This window comes from Rhinoraja longicauda, chromosome 7, assembly GCF_053455715.1.
Source record: "Rhinoraja longicauda isolate Sanriku21f chromosome 7, sRhiLon1.1, whole genome shotgun sequence".
In the NCBI taxonomy this organism is placed as follows: Eukaryota; Metazoa; Chordata; class Chondrichthyes; order Rajiformes; family Arhynchobatidae; genus Rhinoraja; species Rhinoraja longicauda.
In genome coordinates this window covers 59,573,834-59,592,671 of record NC_135959.1, presented here as the reverse complement: position 1 = coordinate 59,592,671, position 18,838 = coordinate 59,573,834, and the positions used below count along the sequence as shown (strand labels likewise).

Sequence of the window (18,838 nt, the reverse complement as noted above, 5' to 3'; positions counted from 1 at the left end):
AAAACATACAATTTGCAAAATTGAACGGGAGAGTTAGAATTATAATTTGTGCAAACACGTTCAACCTTTTACAAGCAACAGATGTGCACAAATGACATTGTTATTTGAATTACACTCCATACTGATATAAATTAGAGCTCAGAGCTCCAGATCATGACCATCATGGGATAAATTCACTTGAACTAGGAGCATGTTTGTTTTATATGCCACTGAAAGGAACATTCTGCTGACATCAGGAGACCATACTGGCAGTTTCAGAATTGTTTGCAGTCTGCTCAGACATCTGCCCTGGTGCAGGGTGTGTTCCAACTAAAATGGAGCTGTTGAGGAACGCATTCATTGGGTTTCTTACCACTGTTTGTGGCAGCACTCCATTTCTGGAGCCATTCCTACGGTAACGGCTGGCCGCTTATAGTAGGGTGGGGACCTTGATTAGCGGGAAAACTCATGCACAAGAGCAAAGAGCCCTCCCTTGTACAATAAAAGAGCCTTCAGTGATGCCACATCCCATGTGAACATTTGCTGCTCACCTCAGTAACAGAAAGATCATAGGGTCATAGAGCACAGAAATAGACCCGTTGGTCTCTCCGACCAAGATACCCCATCTATGCTAGTTCCTGCATTTGTTCACCCAGGGACTGCAGTTTTAAACAAATCACACCACTCCGGCTTGAGGAACCTGTGTGTGCGCATGTGTGGGTGTTTGTGCACTGGACTGCAGATCACCCTGCACCCTAATATCAAAACTATTTTTGAGTTGATCCATTCAATGAGAGAATGAGTCAACCCTTGGCTGGGTTTTCAAAGGGTGGACCTGCAGCTGATAGAGTCATGGAGTGTGTACTGATCATCGTGCACCCATTTTTACGATAATCCTTTAATAGCTCCTTTCATTCTCCCCACAATCCTGTCAACTGCACCCAAATTCTACCACTCACCCACATGTAAAGAGCAATATGAAGAGTAATTTACAGGTCTTTTTCATCTAACAATCAGCACATTTTTGCGTCACCCATTCCTTCTCTCCTGAGATGCTGCCTGACCCGCTGAGTTATTCCAGCATTTTGTGTCTACCAGCACATTTCTGGATGTTGGATGAAACAAGAGTATTTGGAAGAAACCCATGTGGTCACAGCGAGAACATGGACAACATGTTGAATTGAGGTTGCTGGAGCTGTGTAGCAAGTTGCATTAGTTGCACAACTCTGCCACTCTGACATCTGGTTCCATTGGTGTGCAGGATGTCCGTGCTGTAGATAGTTTCTGAAATATTGCCCCGTGGCTTGGGTCAACTCGCACGATAACTCTTCCTTATTTGAAGATAGACACAAAATGCTGGAGTAACTCAGCGGGACGGGCAGCATCTTTGGAGAGAAGGAATGGGTGATGTTTTGGGCTGAAACCTTTCTTCCTTATTTGATCTGGGAACAGCAACAAGGAGTTAAAACATTATTTCATGGCCAATCATGAAGATTGCTGAGTGTAGGATTTTATGGGGTATTGTGGTATATGGCCACAATACCCCATAAAATCCTTAACTTGAAGTTGTCCTTGTTGAGATTCAAAGCACCCTTGAGAAGGGTCTCTACCTGAAATATCACCTTAGTTTAGGTTAGTTTAGTGGAAACAGGCCCTTTGGCCCACCTGGACCGCGCCTACCAGAGATCCCCGCTAACACTATCCTGCACACATTAATGACAATTTACAATTATATCAAGTCAATTAACATACAAACCTGTGTCGTTGGAGTGTGGGAGGAATCCAGAGATCCCAGAGAAAATCCATCCAGGACACGGGGAGAAAGTACAAACTCCGTACAGACAACCACCCATAATCAGGATCAAAGCCAGGTCCCTGACACTATAAGGCAGCAACTCTAACACCGCTCCAATGTGCCGCCCTTTTCCTTTGCTCCAGAGTCGCTGCTTGATTCACTGAGTTACTCCAACATTTAGTGTCTATATACATTGCAAATAGTACCTATTGCTATATTTTGAATTGTACAGTATTGAATAAGATGATTGCTGTATTTATCTGTGTGAAGTTTTTAAGCAAAACTTTTACCTCTTAGCTCCTTATGTTCTTAGTTTTTCTTCCCTCAAAGTTCAGATAAATGAAAGGGAATGAATTTGTGCTGGATGATACACTCCTGCACATTTCAGAAGGCACCAAAGGTAAATTAATTAATGTAGGAGTTTACTTCAGTGGGAATAATGTTCTGCACAAAGGATTCCACTATCTCACCCACTCAAAAATAATGACACCCCTGAATCTGGTGGGAGATTTCTTTATTTTAATTATATTTGCCCTTTTCCGGAACTACGCAGAAGATGTAGGTTTCAAGCAAGGCTTAAGCAGAGTCCAATATGAATGTTATTTTTAATAGAAGCTCTATATTTATAACTATGCCAATCCCTAATAGATAAGAATTAAGCTGTCGCTGATTTTGAATTATTAAAATGGAGGAATGCTGCACAAAAATACTCCCCTTAGACTTTGTTCATCTGTTAATTAACTGACTGCCATCCAGAGGCATAATTAAAGAAAAGATTAGATGCAGGACTTAAGGGAGAGAGCATTGTGACCAAATACACCGCATTGAAATAACTTCAACCAGGAGCTGTAGGCAAGGGAAATAACCTTTGTGATGCTCATTAAATCAGGACTTTCCAATTCATGGAGGACGTAGGACATAACTGGAAGAGCTTCATAAATAGGATTTCAATGTACAATTAACTGTTGCTTCTGGTGGCAGCACATTGGCAAATTCATGTTGCCTCTACATTTAAGTAATTGCTCCCTACAATCTGCTGATCATGGATTATGCTGTAGCAGTTTTCAAGAGAAAGCTAGATAGAGCTCTTAAGGATAGCGGAGTCAGGGGGTATGGGGAGAAGGCAGGAACGGGGTACTGATTGAGAATGATCAGCCATGATCACATTGAATGGCGGTGCTGGCTCGAAGGGCCAAATGGCCTCTTCCTGCACCTATTGTCTATTGTCTATTGTCTATTGTGAATGGCCTGAACTTCCGAAGGGAAGCAGGATCTGGAAGGCATTCCGACCTTCATTCCAACTTGGTAAACATTCGAGAATGGCAGCACATTCGGATAGGACAAAAGGAACATTTCCGACTGTACCATTAGATTCAGGCAATGCTCAAAGCTCGAGGAACCACTTGGCACCCGACTCAAACCTCTGTCAGTTGGGCCTTCAATTAAATATATTTGCCCTTATCCGGGAGACTTAAATGGTGTAGGTAGTGAACAGAGCTTAAACACAGTCTGAAGTTTAATAGAAGTTCTGCATTTATAACTAAGCCAAGTCAAGATCGATAATAAATAGTTCAAAAAGGCACTGGTTTTGACCTATCCGTGTGCTTCACTGCTTCCTCACAGCATCAGCACCACTGTACGTACAGGCAACTGTCTAATCGTGACAGGCACATTACCCATGTGAAACTCTCTCACATTCTTGCAGGACGTAGCCGCAAGTAGCAGCATGTCAGTGGCAGAGGACAGCTGTTCTTGCATCACCTCAGCTCCCTGGATGATGGCGTGCTTGCAATAATTGGAATGGTCATTACCGTTAATCATTATCGTTAATGGAAACTTAATGGTGATGTCCTGAGGTCAGTCGGTATTGCAGTCTAGGAGGTCCTAGACATCCTAATACTTATGAGGGTGGATGGATAAATCTCCTGGGCCTGATCAGACATATCCAAGGACTGTGGGTGGCAAGAATGAAAATTATAGGAGCCTTGACTGAGATATATGCATCATCGTTAGCCATGGTGCGGTGCCAAAGGACTGGTGGGTAGGTCTACTGCCTCTATTTAAGGCCCGCAAAGAAAAATGGGGATCTAGAGACTAGTAAGCCTAACTTCTGTGGTAAGAAGGTTCCTGGGAGGATTCTGAGGGTAAGATACACATGCATTTGGAAAAACAATGGTTGAATAGGGACGTAGATAGACACAGAATGCTGGAGTAACTCAGCGGGACAGGCAGCATCTCTGGAGAAGGAATGGGTGGCGTTTTGGGTCGAGACCCTTCTTCAGACTGAGAGTCAGGGGAGGGGGAGATACAGAGGTAAGGAAGTGTAAGGTGTGAGAACAAGACATCAAAGGGGGTGGAGTGCTTGGAAAATGTAGAATAGATCATTGTTAGTTAGGAGAAGGTAGTTTAGTTTAGTTTAGTTTAGAGATACAGGGTGGAAATAGGCCTTTCAGCCCACCGAGTCTGCACCAACCAGTGATCCCCGCACATTAACACCATCCAGCACACTAGGGACAATTTACAAGCCTAGCAATGTCCAGACCAGTGACTGAGTTTCATAGAACCCGAAAGTGATGGAGTAACTCTGCCCGACATGTTGAGTTATTCCAATAGGGCGTGTTCTATGCAAGATCTCAGCATCTGCAGTTCCTTGTGTGTCCTGTTTCAGCATTCATTTTAAAACGAGCAAACAAACATTTAGTATAGGAAGGAACCGCCGATGCTGGTTTATACCATAGATAGATACAAAATGCTGGAATAACTCAGCGGTTCAGGCAGCATCTCTGGAGAAAAGGAATAGGTGACATTAGTCTAAAGAAGGGTTCTGCCACGAAATGTCACCTATTCCTTTTTTTCCAGAGATGCTGCCTGTCCCGCTGAGTTATTCCAGCATTTTGTGTCTAACCAAACATCTAGGTGGTTCACCCAAGGAAGTTTCAATTGTTGCCAGGTAAATCCATCTGTGTTCAACCGTTCATCTTCTTGGCTTACCAGTTGAAATTGCTGACATCAAAGTTCTGGTTAGCATAGGAGTTTGCAGTGTGTGTGTGTGCGTGTGCATGTGTGTGCGTGTGTGCATGCGTGTGCGTTCGTGGGTGTGTGTGCAAGTGTGACAATATTCCATCAATGTCTGGCCATTCGGGGATTGCCACTTAAGGCTTTAAAGGTTATTGGTTAACATTTCTTTGGATTTTTAAATCCCCCTGTCCCTTTACAATTCATATGTGACACAAATATTCCAGTGAAGACATGTTTGATGTCTCTTCTTTGTTCTAATGAGGAGAAGTATAGCAGCCAATGTGGACACAAGGCTCCACAATGTGTAAAGATACAATCACATTCTGACTGAGCTACAAAGAATGATAGATTCGATTCGATTTTCAGATTGCCAGAATGGAGCTTGAACTGGTGACATTTAAGCAGATGCCGCCACTGATGATGCATTTGTCGGTATTATAAACTTATGGAATTTTAAACAAAATAATAATTTTGGACAGAATTCCTACTTTTGGATGATGGGGAAAATTGCCACCATATTGAATTGGACCCTTCATTTGCTCTGCTGAGTTATTAGAATTTACATTGATGTTTAATTAAATTCCCTATAAAAATATGGCACAGCCGGACAAAATAATGTCTGGAACTGTGTTAGAGTGGTTAACATATGGTAAAACATGTTTTGTTTAGTTTAGTTTAGTTTAGCAATACAGTGAGGAAACAGGCCCTTCGGCCCACCGAGTCCGCACCGACCAGCGATCCCCACATATTCACAAAAGCCTACACACATCAACATAAGCCTGCACACACTAGGGACAATTTACACTTGTACCAAGTATGCAAACCCAAGCCAATTAACCTAAAAACCTGTACGCCTTGGGACTGTGGGAGGAAACCAAAGATCTTGGAGAAAACCCACGCTGTCACGGGGAGAACATACAAACTCTGTACAGGCAGCTACCTTCGTCGGGATTGAACTTGAGTCTCTGGCGCTGTAAGCGCTGTAAGGCAGCAACTCTACCACTGTGCCACTGTGCCCTTGATTCTATATGATTTCTGATGGGAACTGGCCCAAATGACATCGCTTCCATCACTTCATTGTGCACCAGTATAGAAAGGGCTTTAAGGGAATGCCCAAGGAAAACTAGATAACAAAAACACTTATGATGGCCGCCATGGAAGTGACAGGCTGCAGGGGGAGGAGCACCCAGCATTCCCTTTAGAGAGATATATCCTGGAGGAAAGGATGAGGAGACCACCCAAAACCACCAGGGGACGAGCCTGACAGGAGATGGCTCCGGGATCCAGAGTTCAATATACAGCAAGAAAGACCCAGCAGTCCTATTAGAGAGATCAATTCAGGAGGAAGGGTGAGATTCCCATCAAGGATCACCATGGGAAGAGCTTGGCAGGAGATAGCTCCAGGGTCCCTTCCAGTGTGAGAATCTCCATTCATTTGAGCAATGTCTTCACATAGACTGCCAGGACTGTTCACCACTCAACACCAATGACATGAGCCATTTCAATGAATGGATCAGGGATTCATTCATTCAAGTGAATAACTAGATTGTGCTCTCATGTTTTGGGGAAGGGAAAACAAAAAGGGTGTTCAGATAACTTGCAAAGGTTAAACAGAAGATGGTTATATTGGTAAGCTGTCTCAACTCTAATTTTATGGTGATTCAGCAGTGTAAAAGGTAATGAGGATGCCAGCAGTAGATCAAATCAATGGGGAGCTAGTGATCACAATGAACCATTGAAAGTGAGCAGAGCTGGCAGATTCTGCATGCCCTTTGGTAGCCTCTCTTCCTCAGAAGAGAAGGATGGTCTCTTCTAGCCTCATGACTTGCACCAATCTCAAAGGCCACTGCAACCATGCACCCAAACCCCCCCATCCCCCCCATCCCCTAAATCACAAATGCAAGTGTTCTCCCTCATTTATTTTCTCTATAGACGTTTACCTGATCTGCTGAGTTAGTCCACCCCTTTGTGCCCCTTTGTTTTTGCATGTTATTTTAGTCTGGTTTACTAAGAATAACAGTTTATCGTATATTTATCTGCTGGTGTGCGTGTAAAGATGCAGCAAATAAGCCTTATATTGTTCTGCTTCATATCCAATGGATAAGACACAGGACTGCACTAATATTGGCTCAACCAGCTTCTGAGATGGCCTGACTCTCGCTTGTCTCAAAACCAGTACATTGAGGTATAATAAGAGAATAACTGCAGATGCTGGTACAAATCGATTTATTCACAAAATGCTGGAGTAACTCAGCAGGTCGGGCAGCATCTCGGGAGAGAAGGAATGGGTGACGTTTCGGGTCGAGACCCTTCCTCAGACTTGAGGTATAAAACTGGATGAAGCAATGACCTAGACACCAGATTTAGATTTCAGAATCGCCCAGCCAGTACACATGCCCTTTACAAAACCCTCCCCACAAACATATGGGGTTGGAGTTTAAATTGGTCAAAGTGTCTCAAAGACTTGTTAAGTAGAAGCTTGTATTAAGTAGTTTTAATATGGTGTAGTGTTTGTATGTTATGTTTGGGGGGGGGGGGGGTGGGAGGGAACGGGAACTGTAAAATTCTCTCTCCCGAACGGAGACGCGACCTTTATTTCTGTGTCGTGTCTCCGTTCTCGCTGCGGCCTACCACCGGCCATGCACCTGGGACCACCTGGGGCTCTGGTTCGCAGAGCCCGCGGCCCGGACTCACCACCTGCAGCGCTGGCCACCTTCGGATGCGGCGGGAGCGGCTGCGACTCGTCTCCGGAGGCTCCGGCGCGGGCCGCGTGGACGTCGGGAGCCCGCAGGCCCCTGGGTGGGGGCCGACATCGGGAGCTCCGGCAGCGGCATCGCCCGCCCCGAATCGCGGGGCTTGGGTCGGCCCACCGCGGACTTTTCACCGTCCGGCGCGGCCTGGAATAGGCCGCGGACCTTTCACCACCCGGTGGGGGCTTCAACGTCGGGAGCCCCGACCACCCCGACGTGGCAACTTCAACAGCCTGACCGCGGGAGAAGACGGCAGGGAAGAGAAAAGACATTGTGGCCTTCCATCACAGTGAGGAGGGGACTGGAGGAGACTCACTGTGATGGATGTTTCTTTTTGTTTGGTGTTAGTTTATGATTGTGTGTGTTATTCCATTTTTATTGATTATTCTTATTGGTCTTATTGTTCAACTGCGGGTAATGTTTCATTTCACTACACATTTATGTGTATGTGACAAATAAACGACTATTGACTATTGACATAGTCAAAGAAACATCCACATTATTCACATTACACCATTTGCATGCTGTCATTTGTAGTATTAATGTTAAGTAAGTTAATAAAATAAATACTAAATATAAATTCAACTCCACTGAACCTCCTGTTATGAACGATACCACCAGCTCCCTGCACCATGTTCTCTAATCGTATTAACATATTCATATTCCTTCTGAATTATGTCATAAAATAATTTCAGCTGTTTAGTTAGCTTAACTATAAATCTGACTAATTTTCACCAAGCTAACAACAAAGGATTACTGATCAGTCTGAAGAAGGGTCTCGACCCGAAACGTCACCCATTCCTTCTCTCCCGAGATGCTGCCTGACCTGCTGAGTTACTCCAGCATTTTGTGAGTAAATCCCTTCGAATTGTACCAGCACCTGCAGTTATTTTCTTATACTGATCTTTCTTCTTTTGGAGAGATGGGGGATGCAACAATCCTTCAAGGTGGTTCATGGTTTTTCAGGTAGTCTACAGGTTGGTAGGCCGTGAAGTGCTTATTCCGAGAAAGGCCTGTTCATTTGTTTCTGGATGTGCTTCAGTTCCATTCTTCAGTCTTTGGGCCTTGGATGACAGGACAGGTGAATCTGATGTCATGGTCATGGAACTGCCACCTATTGAAGCAATGTGGCAAATACCCTATTTTCTTTTCGACCCACTTCTCCACTGCAGCGAGATTCATGCCTGAATCTCCGTTGCCAGGAGCAATATTTTGACTTGATTTAAGGTTATTTTTTACAGTAAAGTGACTTTTATAAATCAGAATAAAAAAGAAAGATTCACAAATTTTACACTATAATAATAATAATCAAACATAATAATCTACTGCCTATTAATTGCCATTAGTTGCAGACTTGGTGGGCCAAAGGGCCTGTTTCTCTGCTGTATCTCCAAGTCTAAAGTCTAAAGACTGCAGGTGGGTTCAATTCCTCTAGAACAATATCCCATTTTGGCATTTATCTTGTAGGAACTAAGACACATGCGATTAATTTTGTGGCATCGTTTGAATAACTTATTTTCTTAAGCATTTTTAAGGCTTATAGTAAATGTATTTAGAATCCTTTCCGTGGTGCACCTTCATTCTATACCAGGTACTATCCCTGATTTTGAAGGAAGACTAACAGAGAAATGTTTGGAAAAAAGTTCTGGTAGTCTCGTCAGGTGTACTTTATAAAAATACCATGTGCTGGCTGTGTTGGTTGTGTGATATTTCTGATATAGTTGCAATTTTTACCTGAGAATTTGACTGTGAATATCTTGGTAAATGGCTGAGCACAATATTTGCAGACTGATACAATTATCCCAAGTTATACGAAGGCCTAATGTCTGAGATAATCCTACTTGGAACATAGAACATAGAACAGTACAGCATAGGAACAGGCCCTTTGGCCCACAATGATCCGGAGATCCAACTCTTATCTGCCTGCACATGATCCATATCTCCTTCATTCCCTGTGCATCCATGTGCCTATCCAAAAGTCTCTTAAATGCCACAATCGTATCTGTCTCTGGAAACATGTTCCAGGCACTCACCACCCTCTGTGTAAAAAAAAAACTTGCCCCTCACACCTCCTTTAACCTTTTCCTTCTCACCTTAAAGCTATGCCTTAAAGTTAGATAATTCTACTTGAAATACCCTTATCTGAAAAGGTATTTTTCACCTCAGATATAACTTCTTTTACTTGTTCATCAGTCTGCTTCCTCAGAGAAATATGAGCAACAGTCAAAATATATGAGATAATTTCTTCCACATGCTTCAAGGTGATTGCATTTATTTTCTTGCCAGCCCTTATTGGTATTTAATGACTGTAGGCGTTTCCTTTGTTATTCAGCACAAGACCATGGCATTGTGTTCTGCATGCTTTGATGAACCTTCATCTTGACCTTCTCATGATTCATTGACATAGATTGTATTTCCGTGAAGAGACAAACAACTGGAAGCCAGTATTGGAACACAATGTTATACATCTTGTTCTTCCTGCGATTTACAACACAATTACTCTTTCAGCGGTGATTTTGTTGGCATTATGTTGAATGAGTCAAGTAAATGGTCACGTTTGTTGTTCTAATCTGTGATAATGAGCATAGTTGCGCACGTATAAAGTGGACACAGAACTTATACAAATCAATTTTGACCTATTGTGCTTTGAAATTACAAAGTGCATAAGTAATATATGGATATTGTAGTGGGTCTGGACGCGGCAGGAATCAGGCAAGATGCCAGGTAAGAATTAACAATAACTTTAATGCAGCATCAGAACATCCACTCTCTTCAGTCTCCCGCGCGAGTAAACTCTAGCCCCTTCAGGCAAACCCCGTAGCACCAGACCCCTTAAGGCCCTGTCCACTCAGTGCCGAGGGGGATGACCCAGGGAGTGGCCTAACCCCCGGGCACCACCACAATATTACAATTTATCACAAATGCCTCTCCGATTGTCCACCATGAATGGGATGATTGATAACCAGGTGATATTTTCAAGCTTCTGCCAGTTTCTTTATATACATCAAGGAAAGAGGGGGATAAAACTACTCCAATAATAATGGCTTATTAATAATGGCTGACCTCAGAGCATTTTCAGGATATGTTCAGTGAAAAATATCCATTTTAATCATCAACCAAACTGATTTATCTTCTTTGCAGTGAAGAATTCTGCAGAATTACAAGTGGGAGCTGAAGAACTAATGGGAATGATTTCCACATTACATGAAGCATATGTGGAAGCATTGAAGTTGTTGGCAATTTCATGCAAGGGTAGTGCTTGCTCATACTTTTACTGCAGTTATAACATTAATATTTGGTTCAATAGATTTGCTGAACCTAATAGTGATATACAGTCATAAAGTCACACAGTGTCGGCCCAACTTGCCCACACCAACCGACATGCAAGTCCCGCCTGCCTGCATTTGATCCATATCCCTTGAAACCTATCCTATCCATGTACCTGTCTAAATGTTTCTTAAACGTTTCGATAGTAACTGCCTCAACTACCACCTCCGGCAGCTCGGACCATACACCCACCATTCGTTGTGTAAAAAAGTTACCCCTCAGGTTCCTATTAAATCTTTCCCCCCTCACCTTAAAGCTATGCCCTCTGGTTTTTGATTTCCCTACTCTGGGCAAGAGACTCTGTGCGTTTACCCAATCTATTCCTCTCGGCTTTTGTATACCTCTGTAAGATCACCCTTCATCCTCCTGCCTGCACGTCCCCTCCCTGTAGTTCAGGCTCTTGTGTCCTGGCAGCATCATTGCACCCTTTCCAGCTTGACAACATCTTTCCTATAACATGGTGACCAAAACTGTACACAATACTCTAAATGTCGCCTCGACAATGTTTTGTATAAAAGGTAACATCACTTCCCAACTCCTACATATACTGTATCTTGATAGATGCATACAGGTCGGGATACAGTTAAGCTATAAAACATGTAGGTTCAGTAAATTATAACTTTTGATCAATTGCATAAAGGCACATGTTGCCATGGGGAAGCTCTCCTGTTTTTAAGCGTTCTTTCATTATGATTGCCTAATTCCATTTTGCCACGATGTTGGGTTTATGTTTAAGATTTGTTTGCAAAAAAGTAAAGAAAATAGATAAAATGAGCATAAATATCAAAACAAATGCAAGAAAAACCGAGGATCATTAGCCAGCACCGCCGTTCAATATGATCACGGCTGATCATCCAAACTCAGTACCCCGTTCCTGCTTTCTCCCCATATCCCTTGAGTCCGTTAGCACTAAGAGCCACATCTAACTCTCTCTTGAATACAGATAATGAGATCGGTATTATTGAAGGCAGATAATGAGATCGGTAACTGTAATTTTGATTTGATGCCAGGACTGCCATCTTGAAGCTTCACACTTCAGCTCTCATAGACTTGCTTTGCTGAACACACATTCAGCAGATGATAAGACCAAACATTCCCCCAACCAGTGCTATTTAAAAGGATCAAGCAGGTTAGCTGCTGATTTAACTCTCCGTAAAACTGTCAGAGTTTGGCACTAAAGTTTGGCAGTGCAGCGTAGGTTCACGAGATTGATCCCTGGGATGGCGGGACTGTCATATGAGGAAAGATTGAAAAGATTACGCTTGTATTCACTGGAGTTTAGAAGGATGAGAGATACGGATCTTATAGAGACGTATAAAATTATAAAAGGACTGGACAAGCTAGATGCAGGAAAAATGTTCCCAATGTTGGGCAAGTCCAGAACCAGGGGCCACAGTCTTAAAATAAAGGGGAGACCATTTAAAACTGAGGTGAGAAGGAACTTTTTCACCCAGAGAGTTGTGAATTTGTGGAATTCTCTGCCACAGAGGGCAGTGGAGGCCAAATCACTGGATGGATTTAAGAGAGAGTTAGATAGAGCTCTAGGGGCTAGTGGAATCAAGGGATATGGGGAGAAGGCAGGCATGGGTTATTGATTGTGGAAGATCAGCCATGATCACAATGAATGGCAGTGCTGGCTCAAAGGGCCGAATGGCCTCCTCCTGCACCTATTTTCTATGTTTCTAAAGGCCTGTAGGTTGTGCCAGGTGGTGCAGTATACATTCTCCTTGAAGTGAAACATAACTGGGAGAATGAGTGCACTGTGCATGTGGCAGCTTAAGCTGCTGAAAATAAGGAGTAGGATGCACAGGGAGATTTTCGTACTCAATTGTTTTCAGGGAACAATTCTCGTGATCGAATCTCAGCAAGGAGCAATGTATGAATAAGTCTATAAACACAGCCTCACTTACCTGAATCCATATTTGGAACATGGAACAGACTGAGGACTGCCTTACCAGTGGCTATCAAGGTGACCAATGTAACATACCATTAGATGGCATGGTCTTTACAGTTAGAATTAAATGTATTTACGATGTCTAATAGTTTGAGGCCTGTTATTCCAAAGTAGAGATCACTGAAAGTCTTCTCAAAATCCACTGGCTGTATCTTACTTACTCTTCCCAGAAACCCGCTGTTAGAAATGTGGCACAGCTTTGCTAGGATATCAAGCTTTTCCATAGAATAGATGCTATTGACTGCATGCCAACTCTGGATGAAAAGGATTCCACTCCCTTGAGATCCAGCTTATTGTGACCATCTGCAACATTAGTCACCCTCCAGTCTTCCAGCGTCTCATTCATGTCCAAATATGATTTCTATATCTTGGCCAGGGTTCTTGAAATTTCTTCTCGAACTTCACACAGTTGTTCTTAGGCACGACAGATTTATCTACCCTCATACATTTTTGGTAATTTGACACCTCCTCAATTTTAATATGGACTGTCCTGAAGTCACCACTATTAACTTTCCCGTTCCTTAGTCTTTCCTCGACAGCCCACCTCGTTCCTCGATGCCCATCTCGCTATCAGCAGTTGCTCGTGGGTCCATCCTCGCTCTTGCGGCCTGTGTCCCATCGACGTCAACGGTGGGCGAGCCGGGCCTACTGGAGGGTATGGCTCCATTCACCGGGAACATTACTCACTGAGCTGCTCACTGGGAACAGTGTCTTTGATATCCAGATGTTCCAGGGATGAGTCTATGGCCAGGGTGGTGGTGTCTGCAGTGGACCTGTTATGATGGTAAGTAAATTATAATGGATCAAGGTTGGAGTTGATTAGTGCCATGACCAGTCTCTTGAAGCACTTCATGATGATGGATGACAGGGCAACCAGGCAGCAATTATTAAGGGACACTACTTTGGTTTTCTTTGGCACTGGGATGATAATGATCTTCTGAAAGCAGGTGGGAACTTCAGAATAGAGTCGGGAGTGGTTAAAAATGTATATTAATATTCTTGCAAGCTGCACTGAGCAGGTTGTGAGGAGGCAATGGGGGGCTCCATTTGGGCCAGTTACTTTCTGTGGGTTCACTCTGAGGAAGGCCTATCTGCTGTCTGAACCATTGAACTATTTAACCATTGAACTGTGGGTATGAGTTCATTCGCGCTGTCAGGATAGGTAACATCATTCCACCAACCTGTTCACAATGAGCATGACATGCATTGAGCATGTTGGGAGGGACACACTGTTGCCGTCTACAATGCCCAACTTCACATTGTAGCCCATTATAGCATATAAAAATATTGCCACAATCAATAGGTGCCTGTGTGGTTATGCTGGGACTCTAGCTTGCTCCAAAATTTTCTCTTGGATGGCTTCACACATCGTACTTAGATCTACACATGTACTTAGATTTCTTGCACGGGTCAGGATCATCCAACTTGTATGCCACAGACGTGGACTTCACCCAGTAGTGGATCTGGATGTTCATCCATGGTTTCCTTTTGGGTATTTCTTTGGCATGCAATCCTCCACACATTTACTGATGAAATCTGTGATGGTAGTTTCATACTCATTTTGGTTGGCCTTACAGATCTTGAATATGAACCAGTCACTCCTTGCTTAGAAGAATGTGAACCATGAGGATCCAGTATAGAAAGTTACATAGTGTTACTGTGAGGAAACCACTGTACAACTTTCTGTTCCAGATCCTTATGCTTCAGTTTCCTGTAAGCAAGGAATAGAAGCACAACCAGGTGGTCAGACTTTCCAACATGTGGGCATGGGGTGGAATGGTGGGCATTTTTGAGTTTTCTCTGATCTATTATTTAAGTCAATCCTGTTGTGCTTTGTTTTGGGGCCACCAAAAAAATAATGTCAATCAGTTCCACTGAAAATATTTCATCTCTTTGAAATTCACTGACAATGCTCTTTCATGCACTATCAATTGGATAGGTGTAGAAATTTTCTGAGCAGATATCTAAATACTAAAACTCTCGTTTGTTATCTTGTTTGTGACTGAACTTCAGCCAAAACGGTACATGATAGCGTGACAATTTTAGGCCCGCCTTACTCACCATTGTCACTTTAGTGATAATGCAAGTAGTTTTATTGAAATCAGTGTTATATTTTTTGTTATTCACATTTTAAAGTTCAAAAGGAGGGGAGGGGGATGGGAGGAGGAGGGAGGGGGAAGGGGGGAGTGGGGGAGAAGGGAGAGGGGAGGGGGGGGTTGAGGAGAGAGGGGAGGGGAGGGAGGACAGGGTGCTGCACCAATGCAGGAGAGGTTTGGGCCCAACAAGTCCACTTGGTCTAGTAATCATTAAAAAAATATATATATATATATATATATATATATATATATATGCATTTGTGGTTAGTGTGTATGTAGCCATTGATGAGGAGATATAATATGATTTAAAAAATGCAAACAAACTGCAAAGGCATATTAATGAACTAAGTATCATTTTAAATGACTCTCACCTTCAAAAATGTAATATCCTTTATTCTTTCATTGCAAGGTTATAGCTTTTCTTTTGATGACTCTGGCTTTTAGCTGCCTGTCCTTTGTGTCTCAATATTGCTTGATATGTTTTGATATATAATGTAACTTGCTGCATGTGTCCAGTTTGATTTTCATTTCATTGTTTCATGCTTGTCGAGTCCAGACTCAAGGACCTACTGCATAATTGTTCCTTCTTTGGAATGTAATCACAAAGTAAAGGTTTGCCTGGAGGTGCATTTGTGGAAGAACTCTGACTGGAATATCTCATGAACTTGGTCCGGTATATCTACTCTGCTTTTAACATTAAAACTGCACTGAATGTTTTAACTGTTGTCCAAGTACATGGAACTTACCAATATCCTTGTTATTTTGGGGTCTGTTTAAGAAGGAAGGAGAAAAGTGCTAGTTAATTATGCCAGTGATTAACAACAGTAACCCTGCCCCACTTTCATAGATGGATGTCTCACCAGTGTGTCCTCTGTGTCCCATAGATTTGGTCTTGGTCCCCCTTGCTCAATACAGAAGAAGGATAGAGTTCCTCTGGTCTTTACCTTTCACCTCACCAGCCTCTGCTCCAACACATCATGCTCTGACATTTATCCCACCACCAGTCACATCTTCCCATCCCCATCCTTTTTGCCTTCCCCAGAGACCTATGCCTCCACAACTCATCGGTTCACTCATCCCTTCCCACCCAAACCACTCCCTTTCCAGCTACTTTCTCCTGCAACCACAGTCGATGTAGCACCCGTTCCTATGTATCCTCCCTCACATCCATCCAGGGACCTCAATAGTCCTTCCAGGCGAGACAGTTCATGTGCACCTCTTCAAATCTCATCAACTGCATTCGGTGTTCCTGATGTGGCCTCCGTTACATTGGCAAGACCAAACTAGACTGGATTACCATTTTGATGAATGCTTGTGCTTGTTGTGCCAAGGAACTGTGGATCTCTCGGTTGCCAATTATTTTAACTCTCCTTCCAATTCCCATACTGACCTTTCTATCCTAGGCCTCCTGCATTGCCAGAGTGAGGCCACATGCAAACTGGAAGAACAGCACCTCATATTCCACTTGGGTAGCTTGCAACCTAACGGTATGAAAATTGAAGATAGACATAAAATGCTGGAGTAACTCAACGGGATAAGCAGCATCTCTGGAGAGGAATGGGTGAAGTTTTGGATCAAGACCCTTCTTCAGACATGAAATGTCTTCAGGTATGAAAATGGAATGGCCCATTGCTGTGCTGCTCTACATTCTATGTTAATTGAGGCATGGGTTGAGAAGTGGGAATTAATATTACGCTCATAGAACATACACGCATAAATCATAGGCAATGATCTTCTCCAATGATTATCAAGCCATCTACCATTGACATTCAATGACATTACCAATTCAGAGTCCTCCACCATCAGTGGCTTGAGGACATAATTGAGCGGAAATTCAATTTAACAGCCACATAATTTCTGTGACATAATTGAGCGGAAATTCAATTTAACAGCCACATAATTTCTGTGGCTACAAAACTGTCAAAGGCAGGTCATGTCAGTGGTGTGATGGAATCCTCTCCATGTCTTGGTGACTGTCAGCTCTAATAATGCTCCTCAACACAATCCAGGACAAAGCAGTCCACTTGATCAGTACTCATCATCATCCTAAACATTCATTCACTCCACCACTGTGGCTGCAGAGTGTACCATTAAAAAAAATCTTTGCAGTTACCAGCATTGGCTACTTCTTCAGAATCTCCCAAACACATACATCTTTACCAAGGACAAGAACCTCAGATGCACAGACCACCACCTGCATGTTCCCCTTACACACTCTGGAAATATGTTGCCATTCCTTCATTGTTGCTGGGTGCAAATCCAGAAAGAAATTTGTCCTGTAGACTACACTGAAGAGGTTCCTGCCCAAGAGGACGGCAATGGTTCAAGAAGGTAGATCACCAGCATCTTTTCAAAGACATTCAGGGTTAGGCAATAATGCTAAGATACTAAAAAAGTGAATAAATTCTAAAATGTCCTGCCCCAGTTTGCCACTCTCTAACATGTGACCCCAGATCCAAGATGATTGCCATCATTGCAAAGGGATTCATTTTGTACAATAAATATATTGCTTTCATTCCTTGAAAATCAAAATGTGCAATTTATCTTGATAATGGAGGGTAATTAATAAACACATAAATGCCTATTTTTTTCGTGAGTTAGCAATCATATTCATATTGCCTGACATCTTTAATATCCTCTTCTGTGTGCATTATATTAAATAAGAAATTGTCTGGAGCAATGTTAGTTTGGCATTGGGCTGATTTTAGTACACCTAATTTTGACACACTTTATGATAATAAGGATCGCAACTCCAAACATCGACTGTCTATTTCCCTCCACAGATACTGCCACTCATTAGGTTCCTCCTCGAGCATCTTGTTTATTGCTCAATGGTTTTTTGGGGGGGGCAGCATTATTTTTGTTTACAATATTCCTTTTTCCCCAGGAAAAAAAAATCCACTTTCTATTGCTTCTCAAACTATCAGTTTAATTGATAGAGTTTGAACCATTTATTTGGAAGATTGAACATAGCACTGAAAACGATCTTAGTTCACAATTTTGTATTAAGCATGCCCATTAAAAATATCAAAGCAATTTGTTTACACTCTTATCACAATGCAGATATGTTTACACAAACAATCCAGACAGATTTTAATTTTAAGATTTACATCTGTTTTTTTTGTAAATGTAACACTCATAAAACTCTTCTCAGATGCACTCACATTTACCGAACAAAAATGCATTTGAATTTAAATAGATGTTCTCACCTTCACCCAAAATTTCCTTTGGAGCATGTATCTTTAAGATAAAGCTCTCCTGTTTCAAGTGCTCTTGTCACAAAAGAAACCAGCCGATCAGTTACTTTGGAAGACCCTTTATTTGAGATTATAGAAATTCAAGGCACTATTTTTAAAGGAACCATTATGACTTTATTGAAAATGTATGTAAATACATTGTTTTCTGTTGCTCCGTACAAATACGTACATTTCTATCAGTTATTTTTAAATGTGCATATTTTCAAGTGACATCATTTGGTGTCACCCAGGCAACACTGTCTCTGAATGAAAGCACCATCTGGGGTTAGAAAGTAAAATGGAATAATGCCAATTGGCTTCCTGACAGATGAGAAAATTGTACTGCTATAAATAATAAGACTAGAAAAAATAAGAACCGAGGTTATGATCAAAACAAACAACTGAATGTATGATAATTTTTTAATATAGGAGTTTACAAAAAATGTACAAATAGTTTTTGGTGCTATTATATTCCCAATTTTATATCCAGAATAAGCTGGTATTGATGGCTTAGATGGAAAGATTTATTTTTGTGCTAATCATCTTTTTTTGTGACTGTCAAGGGTTGATTCTATCTCACTGAAGTTAGAGAAAATTGACTCGGCATTTTGTAGACTATTCTGATTGAGTATACAAGTCTAAAGTCTTCCGATTACATTCAATTGAGTGCTATAGGATGATTT

At 42.2% G+C, this 18,838-nt stretch overlaps 1 long non-coding RNA gene across 1 annotated transcript in view; it reads right to left on the bottom strand.

The window, feature by feature from the left end:
• The window catches only part of LOC144595573 (uncharacterized), a 45,187-nt gene extending 26,928 nt beyond the window's left edge, over window positions 1-18,259 (bottom strand). Inside the window, exon 1 of the long non-coding RNA XR_013547511.1 lies at window positions 18,129-18,259. This is a non-coding gene — a long non-coding RNA (uncharacterized LOC144595573). The remainder of the gene's footprint in view (window positions 1-18,128) is intronic.
• Window positions 18,260-18,838: the final 579 nt, after the last annotated feature.